Below are 8,098 nucleotides of genomic sequence, written 5' to 3'. Positions count from 1 at the left end.
TCTGCCTACACGGAGTTGTGGTTAGGAACACATTTCTGGGGGATTGGTTTGGTTTCAATGTTTTCCAGTGTCTGGTAAAAACAGGATTATGAAAGTTAAGTATTCAAAACTGTTGTTTGGGTTTTGAAACGGAAACATTTTGAAACACCGATATGTTTTGCTTTCATAGTATTATTTTAGTTAAAGAGATACGCTTGAGGCCGGGCGCGGTGGCTCATGCCTGTAATCCCAGCACTTTGGGAGGCCGAGATGGGCGGATCACGAGGTCAGGAGATCGAGACCATCCTGACTAACACGGTGAAACCCCGTCTCTACAAAAAAAAAAAAAAATACAAAATTAGCCGGGCGCGGTGGTGGGCGCCTGTAGTCCCAGCCACACGGGAGGCTGAGGCAGGAGAATGGCGTGAACCTGGGAGGCGGAGCTTGCAGTGAGTGGAGATCGCGCCACTGCACTCCAGCCTGGGAGACAGAGCGAGACTCCGTCTCAAAAAAAAAAAAAAAATTTAAAAAAAAAAAAAAAAAAAAAAGAGAGATACGCTTGAAATAAAACCAAATTCTCAGCTACTAACATAAACACTTTAGTCTTCCTTGTTGCCCTAAAGCCAGTTCGAGATACGGCAATTTTAGGAGAGAAGGAGGGAGAGAGAGAGGAAGGACACGCCACAAATAAAAAGGAAGTTTGAGACAGTGGTGCCTGTTCTTATTGAATGTTTTAGGTGATTACTATATCCCTTTTCTTCCTTCGGCTGGGGAGATCTTTCCAGAAAATGCAGCCCACCGGGAGAGGTTAGAATTTATCCAGAGCAGCTATTTGCACTTGGTTTTTGACATCTTAAAGTAATGTGTTTGTCTAAGTGCTTTTCTTATTATACATAAAATAATCTTACTATCTATGCTTTTTGCTTTCTTACCAGCATGTAGATCTAATGTAGTTCCATTTGCTGGGTTGAGAGAAATTTAGACATTGAAAGGGGGACTCTAGACTCCTTCCTCTGGTGAAAATACAGTAACAGGGGCCAGATTTGTGTTCTTGCCTGAAACAGTAACAACAACAAAAGATAAGACTTTAAAAAAAAATGTTTCAAACCATGGATTTAGGCAACAAAGGACAATCAGTGATCCCTAAGCTACTGCCCCATCTTGTGGCCTTAAGACAGTTTCCAGGCTGTGGTGCAGAGTGGAGAACACAGGAAAAGCCTGGTGGATCCCTGACTTGCGGAGACAGAGGTGAGAGTCGGGAGATCAAGGCAGCCAGAGTGCTTGGGAATCAGCCCCAGAGAAGAGAGAACTCCGTCAAGAGAGAACTGGGAGATCTGCAGAGGATCCTTGAGTATTCATCAGAGGACCTACTGACCAGCACATTCGTGCGCAGGAGTCATCAGAGACAAGGGAGAGAACCACCTGAAAGGAATGGAGGTTTACAGTGCTCACTCAGAGCAAGGAATAGTGCTTATTCCCACCAGCCAGACCAGAAAACCTCATAGTTCATCGACAGTAGTAGTGTTAAACTAAGTGAAGCCTAAAGCTACCTCCTTCCATATTTTAAGTTCAGGCTAAATGTTTTTCCATACACAGAGAAATGTAACCTAACTGGACATGTGACCAGATTGTAACCCACTCCTGTAACAAGTAGCCGAGCCTCAGCCAATTATAGCAGCCAAATTTTGGCCACTCAAAGGCAGCCAAGTGTTGAACCCATGTTTAAGCAAGTGCCAAGGTGTAGCCAGCCAGCTGCTTCTGTGCTTCGCCTCCATTTTCCGTAGGTCACTGCCCTTTTTCTGTCTATAAATGTTATCCGGCCACATGGTGGCCCTGGAGTTGTGCTGCTGATTCTAGGGGATGCCCAGTTCATGAATCATTCTTTGCTCAATTAAACTGTGTTCAATTTAATTTGCCTAAAGTTTTCCTTTTAAAGGGATGGTACATAGTAAAAGGGAATAATTAGGCCAAATGCTAATCAGTTCTGCTGAACTAATTCAAAAAGAAAGACCTGAAAAGATCAAATTGTTTACAAGTAAGATAATTGTGTTCTAGAACAAATATTTATATAAACGTAAAAAATGTCCATCACCCTACGAAGTAAAATTCATAAAGTCTAGCATCCAACCGAAAATTACCAGTTAAGCAAAGATCCCTGAGGATACAACCTATAATGAGAAAAACAAATTAAATTTGATCCATAACTGACACAGATGTTAGAATTAGAAGACAGGGCACTAAACTGTATTACATATGTTCAAAAGGTAAGTAGAGACAAGGAAAATATCAAAAAGACTCAAATCAAGCTTCTAAATAGATGAAAACTGCAATGTTCAATATGAAAAATTTACTCACTAGAATTAAAGGGAAATTAACTACTTGATTGGTCCCGCCAAGAAAAACAAATTTAAAAATAAAATAAAGACTAGCTAGACATTACGTAAGAAAAGATTACTGAACTTGAAAACATAAGAATCGGAACTATCAATAATGAAACCCAGAGGAACAAGAGAATTTTAAAATATGAACAGGCTGGGGCACAGTGGCTTCTGCCTATAATCCCAGCACTTTGGGAGGCTGAGGTGGGAGGACCACTAGAGGCCAGGAACTTGAAACCAGCCTGGGCAACATAGCAAGACTCCATTTCTAAAAATGTATATATATATATATATATATTTAATCCAGGCATGGTGGTGTGTGCCTATAGTTCCAGCTACTTAGGAGACTGAGATGAGATGATAGCTTAAGCCCAGTTATTTGAGGCTACAGTGAGCTGTGATTGCCACTGCACTCCAGCCTGGGTCACAGAGTGAGACCCTGTCTCAAATAAATAAGTACATAAAAATGAACAGTCAGATGACACCCAGAATTATGACATGAGGCCACCACTCCATGGATTCACCCCCTGACGAAACAACCAAAACTGGTGAAAATTATAAATCAAGGACGACTGAAAGTCTCTGAAACTTGTCCTAGTCATACAGCAAACAAACAAACATTCAAGAAAATCTACCTAATTGCACTGCAGACAGCAAGACTCTGTGGCACTTGGGCATAACCTGTTCTCTCCCTTCCCGTCAGCTCAGCATGACGGAAGCCTGGCCCTAGGTAGGCATGGCCAAAAAGATGAGGCTCCTTTTCCTCAAAGCTCCCAGTCAAGGCCCAGGGTATCTTTCTGGGAGAGAAAGTTTGCCAGCATCTCTCATCCTCTTTCTCCATGTTCTTCGTTACAGAGGCTAAATTATAGGTTAATCCACCCAAAAAGTCAGAGGCTCTCCTTCTTCACTCATAGGAAGGTGATGCTGCCATAGTCATGGCAATCTGACAATATTGGGCCCGTTAATGTCCTGGCCCTCATTTGCTCACATGGTAGTGGTTTTATGTTGGGAGAGAGAGGGTGAGAAGACTAGAGACTACCACCGATATCCACCAACCCACTCATAAAGCAAGGGTGCTACTCCAAGAAAAGTGGCCCACTGTCCCTACCCTCAGGTCTGAAGCAGGTACTCAGAGATTTTTCCTAGTGGGAGAGTCAGGCCATAAGGACAGAGAACTCTAAAACTCTCCCCAAAGAAACTGACTTTATTTGGAGCACAGTGTCAGGGAGCTCAAGCCTAAGACCACTCTCAAAAACAATGGAGAGTTTGGTCGTAAGCAATTAAGAGGAAGCAGTAGCTCCATGAGAGCAGCAAGCTAGATTCTAGACCAGCCAGTTTACCAGAGAAGACTGAAAAAAAGAGATAGCTAAGAAGAACCCTCCTAGAATCAGAACAAACCTCAAAGACTGGCTTCAAAAACTATCCCTGCAAATGTGTCTGAATTTAATAGGATCCAATAGTGGAGAAATTAATCCATAGGATACTACTGAACACAATAAAGAATTCGACTGGTAATTAGTACAGCCTAAGAGCTGCTTGTGATTCAAACAAAGGCAGACAGCTTAACAGAAAGATTGAGGAAAGAGATAGTTGGAAGTGCCCTGCTAAACTACTGTCATCCCAGGGTGACTGTACATGTGACCAAGGCTGTGTCCTCTGAAGAATGACATCAGAAGCTTCACACTATGAGGGAAATAGACTTCACTAAAATAGTACAGTCAACTTACTAAATAAATAAATAGCAACAAGCCTAGGAAGGAAGAAGGGAAGGGAAAAATCAGTATGCAAAATTGCTACAACATCTAAAAGTCTGTTTTTTTAACAAAATTATAACTCATGCCAAACAACAACCACCAGTAAAGTATAAACCATAAACAGAACAAAAAAAGAAAAGAGAAGACAACAGAAATTATCTGTGAGAAGGCACAGGTGTCAGATTTCACTGATTTCAAAGCAGCCATTATAAATACATTTTAAAAACTGAAGAAAACCATGATTAAATAATAAAGGAAGATATGATGACAATGTCTCCTCATAGAGAGAAAGTAAATAAAAAGATAGAATATATATTTTTAAATTGATCTATACATTCAACATAATCTCTATTAAACTCCTAGCTGGCTTCTTTGCAGAAATTGACAAGGTGATAAAATTCATATGGAAATTTAAAGTGCCTCAGAGTAAACAAAACAATCTTGAATAAAAGAACAAATTTGGAGGAATTTCACTTCCTTACTTTAAAACTTACTACAATGATACAGAAATTAAGACAATGTGGCACTGGCATAGGGATAGACACACACATATATATAAATGGATTAGAATTCAGAGTCGAAAAATAAACCCTTATTTACAATCAACTGATTTTCCACAAGGGTGAAAGAACAGTCTTTTCAACAAATGGTGCTGAGACAATTGCATATCCATATGCAAAAGGATGAAATTAGACCTTTCTTCACATAATACACAAAAATGTACTCAAAATATATGATAGACCAAAATGTAAGAATTAAAATTATAAAACTCTTAGAAGAAAATATAAAGGACTAAACCTTTGTGACCTTGGGTTTCTACATCAATGCACATCATAATAAAATTGATCAGAACCAGAGATAAAGAGCAAAAGGTAAAAACAGTCAGAGGGAAAAAAAAGACATATGTACAAAGAGCAACCAAGATATGAACAGCAGATTATTTGGATAAACAATGCAAGCCAGAAGAAAGTTGAGTAACATGTTTAACAAACTGAAGTTAAAAATGTATTAACCTAAAATTCTCTACACAGTGATAGTTATCTTTTTGAAATAAGGATGAAATAAAGACTTTTCAGATGCACAAAAGCTGAAAGACATCTTCACTAGCACATATGCAACACAAGAAATATTAAAGAAAGTCCTCAGGCAGAAGTAAAATTATATCAACTGGAGCAGAAGTTTGTTAAAATGCAGATTCCTGGGCTCAGACCCCAAGGATTTATCTCCATAGTTCTGCAGTATGGCTTAGGCACATGGTATTTTATTTTCATAATTGTTTTATATTTGTTTTAATATATAAAACATGCACACGCCAGAAAATATAAAAAGTACAAAAGTGTTGGTAATCACTGGAAGTAGGTAATAGATACGTTGTTCACTATACTGTTCTCTCTACTTTTATCTACTCTGAAATTTTCCATAATAAAAAGTTCTTTTGACTTTAAAAAAAAAACAAACCTGATAACAGGCAGAAATTCAGATCTACACAAAGGAATAAAGAGCACCATGTATGGTTCATTAAATGAGTAAATATATAATATTTTATTATTATTTAAATATATTTGAAAGATACATGACTATCTAAAAATGCATTGTGGAAAATATATATAAAAACAAAATCTTTGACAATAGTAGCATTAAGACTAAGAAAGCGTCGTCGGCAAAGCCTGAGTCCTGTCCTCTCGCCCTCCTCCCAGAACAGCATGAGCTTCACCACTCGCTCCACCTTCTGCACCAACTACCGGTCTCTGGGCTCTGTCCAGGCGCCACCAGCGTCTATGCAGGTGCCGGGAGCTCTGGTTCCCAGATCTCCATGTCCCGCTCCACCAGCTTCCAGGGTGGCATAGTGTCTGGGGGCCTGGCCGTGGGGATGGCCGGGAATCTGGCAGGAATGGGAGGCATCCAGAACGAGAAGGAGAACATGCAAAGCCTGAATGACTGTCCGGCCTCCTACCCAGACAGAGTGAGGAGCCTGGAGACCGAGAACCAGAGGCTGGAGAGTGAAATCCGGGAGCACTTGGAGAAGAAGGGACCCCAGGTCAAGAGACTGGAGCCATTACTTCAAGACTATCAAGGACATCAGGGCTCAGATCTTCGCAGATACTGTGGGCAATGCCTGCATCGTTCTGCAGATTGACAATGCCTGTCTGGCTGCTGATGACTTTAGAGACAAGTATAAGAGAGCTGGCCATGTGTCGGTCTGTGGAGAGCGACAACCATGGGCTCCGCAAGGTCGTCGAAGACACCAATGTCACTTGGCTGCAGCTGGAAACAGAGATCGAGGCTCTCAAGGAGGAGCTGCTCTTCATGAAAAAGAACTATGAAGAGGAAGTAAAAGGCCTACAAGCCCAGACTGCCAGCTCTGGGTTGACCGTGGAGGTAGATGCCCCCAAATCTCAGGACTTCGCCAAGATCCTGGTAGACATCTGGGCTCAATATGACAAGCTGGCTCGGAAGAACCGAGAGGAGCTGGACAAGTGCTGGTCTCAGCAGATTGAGGAAAGCACCACAGTGGTCACCACGCAGTCTGCCAAGGTTGGAGCTGCTGAGACGACGCTCACGGAGCTGAGACGTACAGTCCAGTCTTTGGAGACTGACCTGGCCTCCATGAGAAATCTGAAGGCCAGCTTGGAGAACAGCCTGAGGGAGGTGGAGGCCCACTACATCCTACAGACGGAACAGCTCAACGGGATCCTGCTGCACCTGGAGTTAGAGCTGGCACAGACCTGGGCAGAGGGACAGCGCCAGGCCCAGGAGTAGGAGGCCCTGATGAACATCAAGGTCAAGCTGGAGGCTGAGATCGCCACCTACCGCTGCCTCCTGGAAGGTGGCGAGGACTTCAGTCTTGGTGATGCCCTGTACAGCAGCAACTCCATGCAAACCATCCAAAAGACCACCAACCGCCAGAGAGTGGATGGCAAAGTGGTGTCTGAGACCAACGACACCAAAGTTCTCAGGCATTAAGCCAGCCGAAGCCTCCTAACCTTTGGGGAGCAGGAGGCCAATAAAAGGTTCAGAGCTCAAAAAAAAAGGAAAAAGACTAAGAAGGAAGAAATGAAAGTATACTATTGTAATACTATACATGAATGGTATAATATTTTTTAAAGGTAGATAGTGATAAGTTAAAGATGTATACTATAAACCCTAAAATTTACAGTTGGGCAGACACAATGACTCAGGCCTGTATTCCAGTACTTTGGAAGGCTAAGGCAGGTGGACCACTTGAGGTCAAGAGTTTGAGACCACCCTGGCCAACAAGGTGAAACGTCATGTTTACCAAAAACACAAAAATTAGCCAGGTATGGTGGTAGGTGCCTGTAATCCCAGCTACTCAAGAGGCTGAGGCATGAGAATAGCTTGAGCCTGGGAGACAGAGGTTGCAGTGAGCCCAGATAGAGCCACTGCACTCCAGCCTGGGTGACAGAATAAGACCTTGTCTCAATAAATAAATAAATAAACAAATAAAATTTATAATTTATCACTTAAATACCAGAACAGTTATAGCTAATAAGTCAACAAGAAGGTAAAACAGAATCATAAAAGGTATTCAGTTAAACCAAAGGAAAACAGAAGAGAAGAAAAAAGGAATAAAGAAACATGGGTCAAATACCAAACAGAGGGCAAGATGACAGAGTTAATAAAATCATTTCAGCAATTACTTTAAATGTAAATGGTCTAAACACCCTAAATCAAAGGCAAAGATTTTCAGATTGGATTAAAAAATAAAATTCAGGACCTTGCACGGTGGCTCATGCCTGTAATCCCAGCATTTTGAGAGACTGAAGTGGGCAGATCACCTGAGGTTGGGGGTCCGAGACCAGCCTGGCCAACATGGCAAAACCCCGTCTCTACCAAAAATACAAAAATTAGCTGGGCATGGTGGCACATGCCTGTAATTCCAGCTACTGGGGAGAATGAGGCAGGAGAATCATTTGAACCCAGGAGGCAGAGGTTGCAATGAGCTGAGATGGCACTACTGCACTCCAG

The 8,098-nt window shown here is 41.8% G+C and overlaps 1 pseudogene; it reads left to right on the top strand.

Annotated features, from left to right (window-relative positions):
• Window positions 1–5,814: 5,814 nt before the first annotated feature.
• On the top strand, window positions 5,815–7,845 carry LOC694449 (keratin, type I cytoskeletal 18 pseudogene; annotated as a pseudogene).
• The last annotated feature ends 253 nt before the right edge of the window (window positions 7,846–8,098 follow it).

The sequence above is a fragment of the Macaca mulatta genome, chromosome 18 (genome assembly GCF_049350105.2).
Source record: "Macaca mulatta isolate MMU2019108-1 chromosome 18, T2T-MMU8v2.0, whole genome shotgun sequence".
In the NCBI taxonomy this organism is placed as follows: Eukaryota; Metazoa; Chordata; class Mammalia; order Primates; family Cercopithecidae; genus Macaca; species Macaca mulatta.
Note: the sequence above shows the minus strand (reverse complement) of the source record. Positions and strands in the feature narration are given on the sequence as shown.